This window comes from Chiloscyllium punctatum, chromosome 4 (genome assembly GCF_047496795.1).
Source record: "Chiloscyllium punctatum isolate Juve2018m chromosome 4, sChiPun1.3, whole genome shotgun sequence".
NCBI lineage: Eukaryota > Metazoa > Chordata > Chondrichthyes > Orectolobiformes > Hemiscylliidae > Chiloscyllium > Chiloscyllium punctatum.
This window is the reverse complement of record NC_092742.1, coordinates 48,747,808-48,763,427: the sequence shown is the minus strand read 5'-3', so window position 1 is coordinate 48,763,427 and position 15,620 is coordinate 48,747,808. Positions and strand designations below refer to the sequence as shown.

Genomic DNA, 15,620 nt, shown 5'->3' with positions numbered 1-15,620 from the left:
AGCACCCATCCACCATCTTAAACATTCACTCTCTCCAGCAACTCCAGGCTATGTTATCCACAAGGCACTTTCCCAACCTGCAACTCTGCCATCTAGAAGGACAAGGGCAGTTTTGGCAAGAGAAAAAAATATTCATTTGCAAAGTTCCGATCCTGACTTTGGACTATATTACCATCATCACTGTTGAGTGTGAACGCTGAAATTCCCTAAACATATTGTGTCTACCTACATCACATAGACTTCAGTGGTTCAGGGAGGCAGTTCACCATCAACATTTCAATAGTAATTTGGGATCAATGATAAATACTGATCTTGCGGAGAATCAAAAAAAGACAATATGTATTGTAAATCTATTGCACAATTTTGTCAGCAGATATGTAAAAGAGAGTATGAAGCAACCAGGCTAGAGAATGGCAGTGGTGATAGAAAGGGCAGGCATAGAATTGTGGCTACATTGTTGTTGCCCAATTTCTCGTCCAGTAAAACTACCTCAGAGATGATCATTTCACATTATAGGGTAGGTGTATAACTAATTTGTTCCCACAGAAATGTTTAGCATTCTTTCAGAGAATTTCTTTGTGTAGACATTTAAAATAAGGAAGTTTAGGGTGACAGTGAAAGTTCGATACAGAGAAGCAGATTAAATACTTACATGGAAATGACAACAGGCAGAAATTACACTGTAGGAAGAAAACAAACATGTTTAATGATGTAAGATAATGTTATAAGATCTTGGTTCTGAGCACGTTAATGTTTATGTTACATTTGCTCCACACATTCTACTGATGGCACTCACAGTCTAGTCTAGCTTTCAGAGGTAGCAGATGGATCTGTATCTGTTCCCTAAGGTCATAGTGATTATGCCTGACCAAACATAGAAGTATAAGTTTCTATAATGCAATAAACCTTTCTGTTATCTAAGATCAGAGCCTCTTACGTACACTCTGTAGTAATGTATCCTCTACCATCAATCATTAGTAGTCTCAGATGAAGCGAAGACAGAAGAGAATTGGTGACAAGTGACTGGAAACAACACATACTGGTAAATGTGGCAAATACCACACATTGCTGGAAGTAATCGTCCGGTAAAATACCACAGTTTTTCCGATACTCTTCTGATAAGGACCAAGACCCACAAAGATTGCATAAAACAACATAAAAAGCTTTAGTAGTTGAAATCGAACAAATGGGTTCACAGATACACAGAAATGCTCCTTCTATAAATCTAAGATTGAATTTTATTGCCAATTCTTTGGGTGATAATTCATCTTCCTTGCTATGATCTATAGAGATTCCAAAAATTATTCCCTAATGTTATTAAGTACAACTTGATAAAGTACTAGATAGCAAGATTTCATGATCATGTTGTAAGCAGAAACACAAAAGATGATGTTCAATGCTGAGAGATCAGAAGTAATGCATGTTGAAAGGGTAGCATAATAAATGTCATGATTTGGAACATGGTGCATGAGTAGAGAGATCTGGGTGTCACCTGCAAACTTTTTAAATAAGGCAAGGTGAGTTAATGAGATGGTTTAAAAAAAGAAAAACCTGAAAATGCTGGCAAATTGAAGTCAAAATGAAAAATGCTGGAAATATTCGGTTTAGATTTTTTGCAAAGATTTATAGCTCAGGTTGTGGTTGAGGTAATAGATTTGTTCTCTGAGCTGGTTATTTAGTATCTTTGTAGAGAATAACAGAATTAACCTTTTATTGATTAAGCTTGGATCAAAACAAATTAAAACAAAAGTTACTTGAGTTCAGAAGGAGAGGTATAAAATATATAAAACAAAGAGGTCAGGTTATAATTTTATAAATCACTGACTAGGCATTAGCTGGAATATTGTAAACAGCTCTGGATACTATACTCCAGAAAATATGTAAGGGCCTTGGAAACGTACCAGAGAAGGTCAATAAGGAATTTACTGAAATGAGGGACTTCAATTTTGATGAGAGGCTAGAAGAGGTATGTGCAGAGAAACTCAATAAATGATCTAATAGAGATTTTCAAAGAGGATGCAAGGCATCATCGACCACGTGGGAGGGGAAATTGCCATCTTTGAAGAAGGAAGCTTCCCGCACCTCCGCCTGGTCGATGATGTCCTCCAATGTATTTCATCTACCTCCCTCATCTCTGCCCTCGGACCCCACTCCTCCAACCGCAACAAGGACAGAACCTCCCCCGGTCCTCACCTTCCACCCACCAACCTCCGTATACATCGCATCATCCTCTGCCATTTCCGCACCTCCAGGCAGACCACCAGAGATATACTTCCCTCCCCACCCCTGTCTGCATTCCGTAAAGACCATTCCCTCCATGAGTCCATCGTCAGGTCCACGGCCACTCCCCCACCCAACAATCTACCCTCCCCTCCTGGTAACTTCCCCTGCCACCACAGGAATTGCAAAATCTGCACTTACACCTCCCCTCTGACCTTCATCCAAAGCCCCAAATGAACCTTCCACATCCATCAACGTTTCACCTGCACTTCCACACGAGTCATTTACTGTTACCATTGCTCCACGTCTCCTCTACAGTGGGGAGACAGGGCGCCTACTCGCAGAGTGCTTCAAAGAACATCTCTGGGACATCTGCACCAACCAACCCCACTGCCCCGTGGCCGAACACTTCAACTCCCCTTCCCACTTCACCAAGGATATGCAGTTCCTGGGCTTCCTCCATTGCCACCCCCTTACCATCCGACGCCTGGAGGAAAAATGCCTTATCTTCCACCTTGGGACCTTTCAACCCCATGGCATCAATGTGGATTTCACCAGTTTCCTCATTTCCCCTCCCCCACCTTATCCCAGTTTCAACCTTCCAACCTGGCACCACCCTCATGACCTGTCCATCTTCCTTCCCACTTATCCACTCCACCCTCCTCTCCAACATATCATTACCCCCACCTCTGTCTGCATATCTCACTCTCAGCTACCTTCCCCCCATGCCCACTCCCCTCTCATTTATCGCTCCAACCCCTCGGTCACAAGCTTCATTCCAGATGAAGGGCTCTTGCCCGAAACATTGAATCTCTCGCTCCTCGGATGCTGCCTGACCTGCTGTGCTTTTCCAGCACCCCACTTTCAACTCTGATCTCCGGCATCTGCATATGAACAAGGAACGAGAAACTGCCTCTCAGCACTTTGAACCTGATCTTCTATTTCAATAGCTGATTCATGGCTGATCTGATTCTAACCTCAACTCTTCATTCCAGTATATCCCTGATAATCTTACATCCCCTTAGTAATCAAAAACCTACCTATCTCGATGTTCAAAATATTCAAGGTTTTGAAATCACTGTCTTTCAAGCAAGGGAATTCTATAGACTAAAACCTTCTGAGGGAAAACATTTTTTCTTCATCTTGGTCTTAAATGAGCCACCCCTTATTGTTAAATAATAACCCCTCATTCTGGGTTCTGTCACAACTGGAAACTCACTTTTAACATCCAACCTGTCAAATCCCCTCAGGATTGTATATGTTTCAATGAACTCACCTCTGATCCCTCTGTACTCCAGAGGATACAGGTCTGGCCTTTCTAGCCTGTCCTCATAAGGCAAAACCAGTTCACTCCAAGTATTATTCTAATAAACCTTCTCCGAACAACTTCCAACATTTAATGTGGTGACTAGTACTATAAAAGGTACTCCAGATCTGGTCTCACATTGCCCTGTATAATTGAAGCATAACCTCGCTACTCTTGCATTCATCCCCTTCACAGTAAAACATCACATTCTATTAGCTTTCCTGATCACCTTCTGTATCTGCATACTAACCTTCTGTGATTGGCACACTCGGACTCCTAGATATCTCTGCATCCCACAGCACTGTAACCATTCACCATTTCAATATGTTTCTCCTTATTCTTTCTGCCAAAGTGGAAAATTCACACTGAATATACTCTATTTGCCTCATCTTTGCCCAATCACTTAGTCTGTCCTTGTGTATCAGCAAATTTTGTTACCATACTTTGGTCCCTTCATCCAAATCATTTTATATAACTTTAAAAGAGTTGAGGCTCCAGTATGGATCCCTGTGACACACTAGCAATGACATCCTGCCAGCTTGAAACAGACCCATTTATCCCTACTCTCTGCTTCCTGTTAGTTAGTCAAACATCTACCCATGACATCACTGTGAGCTTATATTTGCCACAATAACCTTTGATGTGGCATCTTATCAAATTCCTTCTGAGAATCTAAATACTATATATCCACTGGTTCCCTTTTAGCTACATAAGTTACCTCTTTAAAGAACAATAATAAGTTAATTAAACATGATTTCCCTTTGTTAAAATCATGTTGGCTCTGCCTTATTACTTTGAATTTGTCCTGACGTCCTGCTATAACTTCTTTAATAATAGCTTCTAATGTTTTTCCCTTGACAGATGTTATCTTAACTGGCATATTATTTTTCTGCTTTCTGCGCCCCTCCTTTTGAATAAAATAGTCACATTTGCGAATTTCCAATCCAAAGGAACCTTCCACAAATCTAATGAATTTTGGAAAATTCAAACTAGTGCATCAGTCATCTCACTTGCTATTTCTCCTATGACCATGGGATGAAATCCGTCAAATCACAGTTCCAACAATTTACTCAATGTCATTTTCTTGTTAATTGCAAATTTATTGAAATCCTTCCTCCCCTTCAATTCCTGATGTATCGCTATTTCTGGGACATTTTTTGTATCTCTGCTGGTGAAAACCAACACAAATATGTGTTCAATTTGTCTGGCATCTCTTTACCTTTCATTTCTAATTCTCTGGGCTCATTTCTTTTACAATCAACACTTACTTTTTTCACTTTTTAAAAAAATTTAAGAGACATTTCCTATCTTTTTTTTTATATTTGTGTCTAATTTTCTCCTGTATTCTAATTTTTGCATCATATTAATCTTTTCCTGTTTCTTTGCTGGTTTTAAATGTTCTGTCCAATTTTCTGATTAGCCACCTGTCCTTGCACGATTAAATGCCTTTTCTTTGTGTTTAAGAATATCTTTCACTTTTTAGTTAACCATAGAGTGCAGGTCTGTCCTAATGCTTTTATCTTGTTTGTTGGAATGTAGATATTCTGCACTTTCTGGAATATCCCATTAAATATTTGCCACTGGTTCCGGATCCCTAATTCTAAATTGCCAGTTCACTTTCTCGACTGACCCGGGTTCAACTCCCACCAGGGTAGACAATGGAACTCAAATTCAGTGAAAATCTGGATTTTGTCATTGGCAATCACCCACTAGTGAGTATGATTGTCCGTCTAGGAAATTCCATGCCACTAGTCATGAGTTTTGTAGGTCCTTGTGGGGCTGATGGACCTGATCCTAGAGCCGCATCTTCAAACACACATTTGGCATATGTTTCCAAAAGGCTGAAGTCATTCTTAGCCTTTGCATTGCATTCCTGTCTTCAGTTCCTTTACTGTACTTCCTTTTGTCAACAGACGGTTTTGAGAAATTGTTTCCATTCAAACAGGAGTTCTCTCCAAGTCATTTCCTTCTGAGTGATGGTTACCCATGCGTTGACATCAATGCTGCATTCCTTGAGGAAATGCTTCAGATAGTCCTTTTTCCTTGGTCCTCCTCTCATTCGAGTGTCATCATTGAGCTGAGCGAAGAATATTTGCTTTGGCAGTTGAGCGTCTTGACTGTTGCTGGAGCAGCACCCACCCAGGCAAGTGGAGAGTATTCCACCACATTCCTGACTTGTGCTGTGTAGATGGTGGACAGGCATTCGCGTGTCAAGGTGTAAGTTACTTGCTACAGTGTTCTTAGTCTCTGGCCTGCTCTTGTAGCAATTATGCTTATGTCATGTGTCCAGTTGAATTTAAGGTTAATGGCAACAACCCTCCTTCCTCAAGGATGTTGACAGTGATGGTAACACCATTGAATGTCACGATATGCTGTTTAGATTGATTCTATTGCAGAGTGTCATGTCTGGCATTTGTGTGTCACAAATGTTATTTGCCACTTGTCAGCCCAAACCTGGATATTGTCCAGATCTTGATGCATTTGAAAATGGACTGCTTCAGCATCTGAGGAGCTGTGAATGGTGGTGAACATTGCATAATCATCAGCAAACATCCCCACTCCTGCAATCATGATGGAGGGAAGGGTCATTGTTGAAGTACCTGTAGATGGTCGGGCCCTAGGACATTACCCTGAGAAAGTCCTGCAGAAATATCTTGGAGCTGAGATGACTGACTTCCAACAACTCTAACCATCTTCCTATGTGTCAGGTATGATTCCAAGCAGTGGAGAGTTTGCCCCCTGATACCAATTGATTCAAGTTTTGTTAGGACTCCTTGATGCCACACTTGGTCGAATGCAGCCTTGATGGCAAGGGCTGTCACTTTCACCTCACCTCTGGAATTCAGCTTTTGCCCATGTTCGACTCATGATTGTAACGAGGTCAGGAGCTGAGTGGCCCTGGCAGAACCCAAACTAGGCATCACTGACCAGGTTATTGCTGAGCAGATGCTGCTTGATAGCACTGTTGATGACACCTTCCATCACTTTATTAATGACTGAGAGCAGACTGATGGGGTGGCAATTAGCTGGTTTGGATTTCTCCTGTCTTGTGTGTACAGGACATACATAGACAATTTGCCACATTATTGGATAGATGCCGGTGCTGTAACTGAACTGGAAGAGCTTGGCTAGGGGAGTGCCAAATTCTGGAGCACAAGTATTATTGTAAGAAAGTTGACAGGGCCCATTGCCTTTGCAGTATTCAGAATCTCCAACCATTTCTTAATACCAGTGGAAGAGGCCAAGATGTATCACCCACTGGGCACTTCTGGCTGAAGATTGCTGCAAATGTTTCAGCCTTATCTTTTGCACTGATGTGCTGGGCCGTTCCATTTGTGGAGCTGCCTCCTTCAGAGTGTTGTTTAACTGTCCATCTTCATTCACGACTGGGCACCACAGGACTTCAGAGCTTAGGTCTGACCTGTTGATTGTGGGATTACTTTTTAATTCCCTTGTGGGGTGAGCTTTGCTGACTGGTCTGCATTTATTGCCTATCCCTAGCTGAGTGGCTTGCTAGGACTTTTTAGGAGGAAGTTGAGAGTCAACTGCATTGTTGTGGGTCTGAAGTCACATGTAGGCCAAATCAGGTGAGGATGGCAGATTTCCTTCACTATAGGACATTAATGAGCCAGGTGGGTTTTTGTGACAATCGGTAATGGTTTATCAGTAGATCCTTAATTCCAAATTTTTTTAAAAATTGAATTCAAATTCCACTATCTGTCATGGCAGGATTTGAACTCAGATCCCTAGAACACTGGCTGAGTTTCTGGATGAATAGGTCTAGCAATAATACCATTGAGCCATCACCACCCCACTGATGTGGAGAATCCATCTTAAACAATGTTGATAGGAACCATCGCAGGGTCTTCAGGTAAAGTTCAAATTTCAGATCCATACTTACTGAGGCTACATAAGCAGGTCAAAGTTTAGGAATTCTGTAGTGAGCAATTCATCTTCTGATGCCCCAAAACCTGCCCACCATCTACAAGGCACAAGTCAAGAGTGTGATGGAATACTCTCCACTTGCCTGGATGAGGGCAGCTCCAACAATACTCAAGGAGCTTGACACCATCCAAAACAAAACTGCGTCTTGATTAACACCACATCCACGATCATCCACTCCTTCTACCACTGATGCCCAGTAGCAGCTGTGTGTACAATCTACAGCCTACAACCTTTATGCCATGGAGAGACCCTAAAACCATTCCCTTCTCCTTCCACACAATATGTAGGGCCCAATGTATTGAGTCAGTGTGGCCCATTCCCTGACGGACTTTCCAGGCAGACGCAACTGACTGCAGCCTATCTTTTGGACTGAATTTTCACCCTGACTGAAAGACGAGTTAAACCTGGGCTCATTTTGCTTGACTGCCAGGACTGAACATGACCAAAATCTGAGACTTTAATCACTGGGATCCTGGGCCTTGTATTTGAACAACTACCTTATCAAAGGTCTTTAACCCCAAACTCAAAATGACCCAACGCTGCCTTCTGCACTAAAGCTTCTCTCTCAGTCACAATCCACCTGCCTTGCCTTCGACATTAAGGTACCACTGTAAGGCAATTTCTTCTGCCTGGGTCCACCCATTAAGTTGCCATCTGAGAGGCAAAAGCTGCTGGTTGAGCCTGTGCACTGAAGTGCCACCTGAGAAGTTGATGCTGGTGCCTTGCCATTGCCCATCTAGGTAAGGTTATGAGCAAGGGGTACATTGTGCGTTCATCAACATTGAGACACCTATTGCAATTGTAGCCATTCCAGCTAAGGTGAGGAGATGAAAAACTGTCAGGTTTCAGTCAAGGCAGTGAAAGCTGTGCATTCTCCTGGACTGGAAGGATAGGAACTAATCTATCAGTTACACACTTAGTTTATACAGTCAGCTTCTGAAACATTGAGTATCCAGATTAGACAGACCTTCATGAAAGGGGAAAGTTAAATACAGTGAGTAGGGTAATTGATGAGATCCAAACGCATGTATATAATTTCTTGCTACCTAATGGTGATAAACTGAACTCATCATCTAAGGAAGGAGGACTGAATTGTGAAAGGTAAAGTAGATGGCAAGGATTTGATCATTTGTACTCTTGCCCATTTCAGTCATCATAATTGTTTTTCCGTTCCCCAGTGAGGGGAACGTTCCATACAATTGTCGGGATCTGAAAGCTGCCTCAAATCAATTCTATATATAATTTTAAAAGGAAGTTGAAAAGATCACTGAGGATAAGAATTTTATAAATGTTATGGATAAAAATGAGAGTCTAGCTTCAAGTGTGACTTGTTTTTCAAACGGTTGGCATGTATACAGAGGCCAAAAGATCATGTTCTATACTATTTTTGATTTTAATCCCATGCCTTCATTGTCAGGGCTGTGTGATCTTTCATGTCAGTGCAATGTATTCATTAGTGTAACAAAGCTGAACGTGCAGGGTAGAGTGCTGATTTAACAGAACCTGACAGTTAGCGTTGACAGCAAGACACATTTGACACAATGACCTTCAACCTAATGCTGTGTAACATTCGGATTAAAGTTCTCGTGAAAAACTGTTGTGGTGCATTGCAGTGGGTTTTAAAAAAATACTTAATGACTAAACAACTGCTTATTTTATGTTACAGAGTTATATAAGTGGGATTATTTCTACTGAATCCAAGTAACCTGAGATTTATTGCAGTTTTTTTTAATTATAAAAGAGGAATTTAGTTGAGTCTTTTTGATTTAAAAAAAGCAAATTCTTAACTTTTAACATTTCTGAAATATTACAAGGGGACAATGATGTTATTAAATTAGTAATTCAGAAGTCTGAATGAATGCTCTAGAGACATAAATACAAATTTCACCTTGGCAGCTGGAGGAATTTAAATTCAATTAATTTATCTGGAATAAAACAGTATTCTAATAGTTCACTTGTGCCTTTCAGGGAAGGAAATCTTCCTTTCTGAGCCAGTTTTGCCTGTATCTCACTGTTGACACACATCAGTATAGTTGGCTCTTAACTGTGCACTAAAATACCCTAACAAGCCACCCACCACCTGTTCACAGGCAATGACGAATAGCCTTACTGGTAATGCTGACATCCAAAGAATAATCAAAAATAAGCAGCGAAAAGGATGAGAGCGGACAACTGGATCAATTTTGTCCTTTTTTTGGTTCATTCACAGGATGAGGGTATCAAGAGCTAGGCCAATATTAAGTACCCAGCATTAATTGCCCAGAGGTATCTAACAGTCAACCACATTTCTGTGGATCTGGAGTCATATGTAGGCCAGACCAGATAAGAATGGCAGATTCCATCCCTAAAGGAACTTAGTGAACCAGATGGGTTTTTCCAACAATTGACAATGGTTTCATGGTCATCACTGGACTCTTAATTCCAAATTTTTACTAAATTCAAATTCCTCCATCTGCAGGATTCAAACCTGTGTCCCCAGAACAGTGCCTGGGTCTTTGAATTAACAGTCCAGCAATAAAACTACTAGACCAGCACCCCCCTGTTGCAACCTTAATGAGCAGTGAGATTGCTCAGGCCTCCACTCGAGAAGGCATCCTCACTATTGCCACTTGCTATCTGACATTCCAAGGAGTGTTAATTGAGTTGAGATTGATGAGATTTTCACCCCTCACTTGGGTGGAAGGCCAGCCTCAATATAGCTAAAGACCAATCTGACTGACTAGCTACTCCCAGTTAGAAGGGCAGCAGGAAGATCATCAGGCTAATTTGATGTGCACCCCCTGACAATCTGACACCTTACCACTGTTTCTCTCTCAGCAGTTATTGCCAATCCTGCTCAAAAGTTCCAACATTTTCTGTTCTTATATGATGCACTAAGTAGATGCTGTTTTAGACTGAGTACAAGTACAATGGATTGAATGGACTCCCTCTGTATTGTATGATTCTATGATGAACATAAAAATTATAAGGTTGATTTTTTTCCTCTCTTACATCTTCTCTTTGGAAGATTTTGTTATCTTGCTGGGATATAGGTTTAGTATGCAGTGTTTTTAATCTGGAAACATTACTGCAACTGCTAATGGGGACTATTAGTAGATGACAATGGGTAGTGTGTGGTCGCAGCCCATGTGATGACAAGGCCTGGTGTGTGTGGGTAGGGGAATGCACAGGGAAAGGTGTTCAAGCCCCAGAATCGTTGAACTCATTATTGAGTCCTGAAGGCTGCAGGGTGCCCAGGTGGAAAGTGAAGTGCTGTTTTTCCAGCTTGCCCTGAGCTTTGCTGAAGCACCAGGGAACAAGATGGTGTGTTGAAGTGCAGGCAACTAGAAGCTCAGGATTGTTTTGGCAGGCAGAACGTAGGTATCTTGTCAAGCAGTCACTCAGCCTACACTTTGTTTCCCCAGTGTAGGGGAGAATACATTGCAAGCAGCGAATGCAGTAGCCTAGATTGAGTGAAGTGCAGGTAAAGTGCTGCTTCACTTGGAAGGTGTGTTTGGGGCGTTGAGTAGTGACGAGGGAGACAGCTCTTTACTGACTGTGGTGGAATTCCCTGACTGACAACTGTTCACCTTTTGACTTGACTGAAGGAACATTCCCTGTAGACTTGGCAACAGGATCACTTGGCTGAAGCACATGCAATGTGTTTACCACATAAACTGTTGGCGTTGTTGTAGGTGTGAGATTGATGTCTTATGGTGCTGTGCAGCAACATGTTCACCTTCATGACTGATCACATCTAATCACCATGAATAGCTGCCTGGCTTTCTGTCTGTGCTAAACAGCAAGGAAAAACAAACTACTGTGAGCCTGTAGTTCTGAAAGAGGCAGCAAATTTGCAGGGAAGGGAAGGCAAAACTGAGATGCTGTGACCATCCAAGTAATTGTGAAGTGAATTAGCACTATGAAAATAAACCAAAAGGTGCACCCCACTCCAATCCATTAGTTGGGCACCGTGCATAAATGGCTTGGCAGTAGCATTCCAGTGAATGCTATTAGTGCATTCCTAAACAGTGCATTCAAGTGGATAACTGCATTCTAAGTGAGTCAGAGATGTGCCTGAAATAAGTCCACAGAGACTGGTATATCATCTCATCATTAAGTCTACCTTTATTTACACTTGAGCAATCTGACTTTAGTATTGCTGCATTCAGAGTGGGTATCAGAGTGTCAGTATCTCTGACACTCAATCTTTTTATCTGTCAGCCAAGGCTCCTTGATTGGACAAGATCAACAACCCCAATCAGGGAACTCACATTCTATGATGTCCATTTGGCTGATCTCATTACAATCACCGCAGTGCCATGCTGATGTGCTAAGGCTGCTGCATGACTGATGTCAACATGGACGGATGGGGAGGTGCAAGCAGTCACTGGTCATGCAGCACAGCCATGATGTTTTTGAGATTTCAATATGGGGCCTGGAGGAACAAGTGGTGAGGGGAGCTGGCAGGCACCCACTCTAACTATCATGTCAATTATTGTCGTTGGCTAATTTCTGTCCAGTGCATAGGAGAATAGCAAACTGCTCGTAAATGGGTTGGGAATTGGTAATAATGAAATATAAAAAAACAAGCAAATAGGCTTCTCATTACTAATTAGTGAGTTGAGTGGAAAAATGCAACTTTCACTTCTTGATGTTGACAATCTCATTTTTCCAATCTTGATGGGTTTTCCTTATTGATGTGTCACTACCTCTGTTGTTCAGAAGCTGGGAAAATTCAGTTTAACATCTCGTCTAGAAAGCAGCATCCCTGACAGCCTAACACTTCCTAGGTTCAGCTATGTTATCAACTTAAACTGTGTGATCTAACCATGCAGAAAGGTTTCTGACAACAAGATTTTATTTTACAGAAATTCATCAATGCATGTAAAATCTTGGATTTTAACCATTTTCATTAAAACAATGTATTATACACGTTGCATAAGAATACTTCATTCACATTTTCTTGTCAATACCTTTGTACAAATCCCTGTAATTTCCATGAATATCCTTTTTCCACTAGATTCTCACAGCATCCTGATTTTCTCCAACATTTCTACACTTTAATGCCAGAAGGATTGAATGTGATACTGCTGTATAAATTATTTAGAAACTGAGCACATTCTTTCCTACACTTGACATTTGTTAGCTTTGTCTTGCCAATCGTGACGGCACTCTATAAAATACAGCACACTACTGTGCAATGTGAAAACATCATTCTTTTAATTTAGGAAACATACTTTATTCCTAAAAATAACTTCATATACATACATAGTCACTAAAGTAGTTTGGTTCTGTACAGTATCATATGAAGAAACAAATAAACATTGGAGTTTGCTGTATCCAACAAACAATCCAAAGACATTTCTTACTTGCACAAGATTATATTTACATATACTTGAGGCACCAGGAGGGTCCAAAAACTTGAAAAGACACCCATTTACCTTCACCAGAAAGACCTCATTGTTGTATAGGAGCTGCAGACTGAATGCATTCAATTCAGCAGCAATAAAATAAATAGGCTTAGCTTGGATTAATCATTTTTATCACTTGTTCAGTACCTTATCTTTTATATTATCCCAACCAATTTTTTATATTTATTCCCTTCCCTCCTGTTTCTCATACCTTAAAATTAGTAATACATCATACATTTCCACATGTAGCAGCAGCATACATCGATTTTACCCATACGTGGATTTCTCATGGATACTGAATTATTAGTCAACATCACAACCAATGCATATCTGTTTTAAACACAAAACACAAGCACCCTTCCAACAGGACTGGGCAATGGGTGACAGGAAAGAGAACCATCATCAGTTTCCCAGCTCCCCCAAGCTTGTCCTGAAGGGAGGTTATCACACTCTGAATACTTGCCTGACTGAAACCAGAGAGAAGGTAAAAACAATGACTGCAGATGCTGAAAATCAAATACTGGATTAGTGGTGCTGGAACTGCTGTGCTCTTCCAGCACCACTAATCCAGTATATGAAACCAGAGAGAGTGCTACTCCCTTATTCATTACCATTTTACACGTGCAAATTCAACTTTTATAAAACTTAGGCTCTAGGATTTTACCTTGGCAGTACATCTTTCATAGAGCCATAGAGTCTTGTGCTCTGATCAACGCTCAAAGAGTAATAATATTTTTTGGTTAAGTGGTGGGGTGAAAGATAACAAATGGAGCATGATAAAAGCAACAACTTCTTCATTTGAGAACAGTGAAGATAAATCTCTATCCAAAACACCAAAATACTTTAAACATGAAGTATTCAACAGCTTATTAATTTATTGTAACTGTGTAAAGGATATTTAGTAAGTTGAGGCCAATTTAACTTCCAGCCAGAGTACATCACATGCCAAAGAAAATCAAATAATTTCAATCAATGACACTACTTATTCTTAAAGCTGACCAACTTTGGAAGGTTAGTCAGTCTTTACTACTTAAATATTTAAGTAAAACCACAAAAAAGCAATGACTGGCATTAGCTAACTTACCTCGGAAACTATCTCCTCAACAAGTGCAAAAATTCAACAATTTATATTTATAAAGCAATGCTCAACAAGTTCCAAAAATATTGAAGCTTTTGAAACAGGTATCTGTAGTGCTATGTAAATAAAGAGTACCTTTGCATCAAAACAGAAGCCTGAAATGCACAGCAAGTCAAACAGCACCTGTGGAGGGACAAACAGTTAACATTTCAGGTCCAACAAATTCAGATGAAAGATCATTAGCCTGAAAGGTTAGCTTGTTTTTCTGTCTACAGATGCTACTTGACCTGCTGAGAATTATCAATGTTTTCTGTTTTTATTTCAGATTTCTAGCATTTCTGCATTATTTTACTTTTGGTCTTATAACTTGGTATCATGGGGTGGACGATATTCATAGGCATGTACAAATGGATAAGCTTACAGGAGTGTGAGCTGAGGAAGTTAAACCGAAAAAATTAAAGCCAGTTCTCAGATATGGGAAGCCAATGGAGGTTGATGATAATCTGGACATTGTGTGAGGGAGGACACAAGTCTAAATGTTTCAGATGAATTAGTATTTGTGAGGAAACAGTGGAGTAGCCAAAAAAACGATCATAGGAAAAGTAACATTCTTAAAATAAATAATGGTGCCTTTATATTGTAGCGAGCAGTGTGATGTTAGTGCTAGCGAGTGACTATCCTACTGGCTCTATAGTGATCTATATGAAAAGAAAGCAGAGCTGTGAGCATACACATAAATGCTCATATAAAACTTTGGTGCTAAGGTTCCGGTGGAATTATAAATTTTTTTTGTGTTAGCAAGTGTCATTGTTACCAAGATAAAATTGGAATTTTTATGTAATTGCTAATAAGCTGATGTATTAATGTTGTACTGCAACTTGTAAGAATTGCAAACAGATTGAGACAATGCTAAAGTACACTCAAATACTGGTTACAAAAATACTTATTGTGCAACCACAAAATAGAGTTAAATTGTGTTCCTTACATCAGTTTAAACACTGTCCCATCAATGCAGAAAATACAGTTTAACAAGCTACGAAAAGCTTTTCAATTGCTGTTTATATTTGTAATGCTCACAATATAACAACTGAATCAGATTAACAGATACTGGCCTGTCGAAATCATAGCAAAAGATGTCTCCATTATGTCAGCAACATTTTTTTAAAAACACCAAAAGTTTAAAATTGTAATGCCCTGCTGATTTTTAGCCTTACCTGTTACATGTGAAGCAACGTTTGCTCAGTTTCTCATAACCTTTGGTAAGTTGGGCCTGTGCTGAAGACTGATCTCTGGAGTTCCAACTTTGTCCTTCATTTGAGGCTATTAGAAAAGTCTATCAAACTACGACGTCATTAACTCCGTTCTCAGCTGATCGGAAAAAGAGATGCCAAAGATTGGCATATTGCCACTTCAGATAAACACCAAAGGCTGAACTGGAAATGCCTGTAAAGGGCTCTATATTTAATATATAATGATGTAATAATTGGTAACTGGCGTTTAATGATAATCCAATATCTGAAACATCTGGAAGAAAACAATGAAGAGGTATTCAATAACTTAAATGACACAAAAGAACTGTTTATGTTTGTGAGCAGGAGACAAATGCTAAACGTAATGTTTGATCAAGGTAGGTGCAGTTAAGCGTAGAATAATGGTCAAGCCCTATTTTGGTAATTTA

General features: G+C 40.2%; 1 protein-coding gene across 1 annotated transcript in view; it reads right to left on the bottom strand.

The window, feature by feature from the left end:
* c4h14orf180 (chromosome 4 C14orf180 homolog) overlaps positions 1-15,297 on the bottom strand; it is a 40,070-nt gene extending 24,773 nt beyond the window's left edge. The window contains exons 1-2 of the mRNA XM_072568624.1: positions 15,157-15,297; positions 653-680 (exon numbers count right to left, since the gene is read on the bottom strand). The gene's annotated coding sequence lies outside the window, so the exon portion shown is untranslated. The remainder of the gene's footprint in view (positions 1-652; positions 681-15,156) is intronic.
* Between the last annotated feature and the right edge of the window lie 323 nt (positions 15,298-15,620).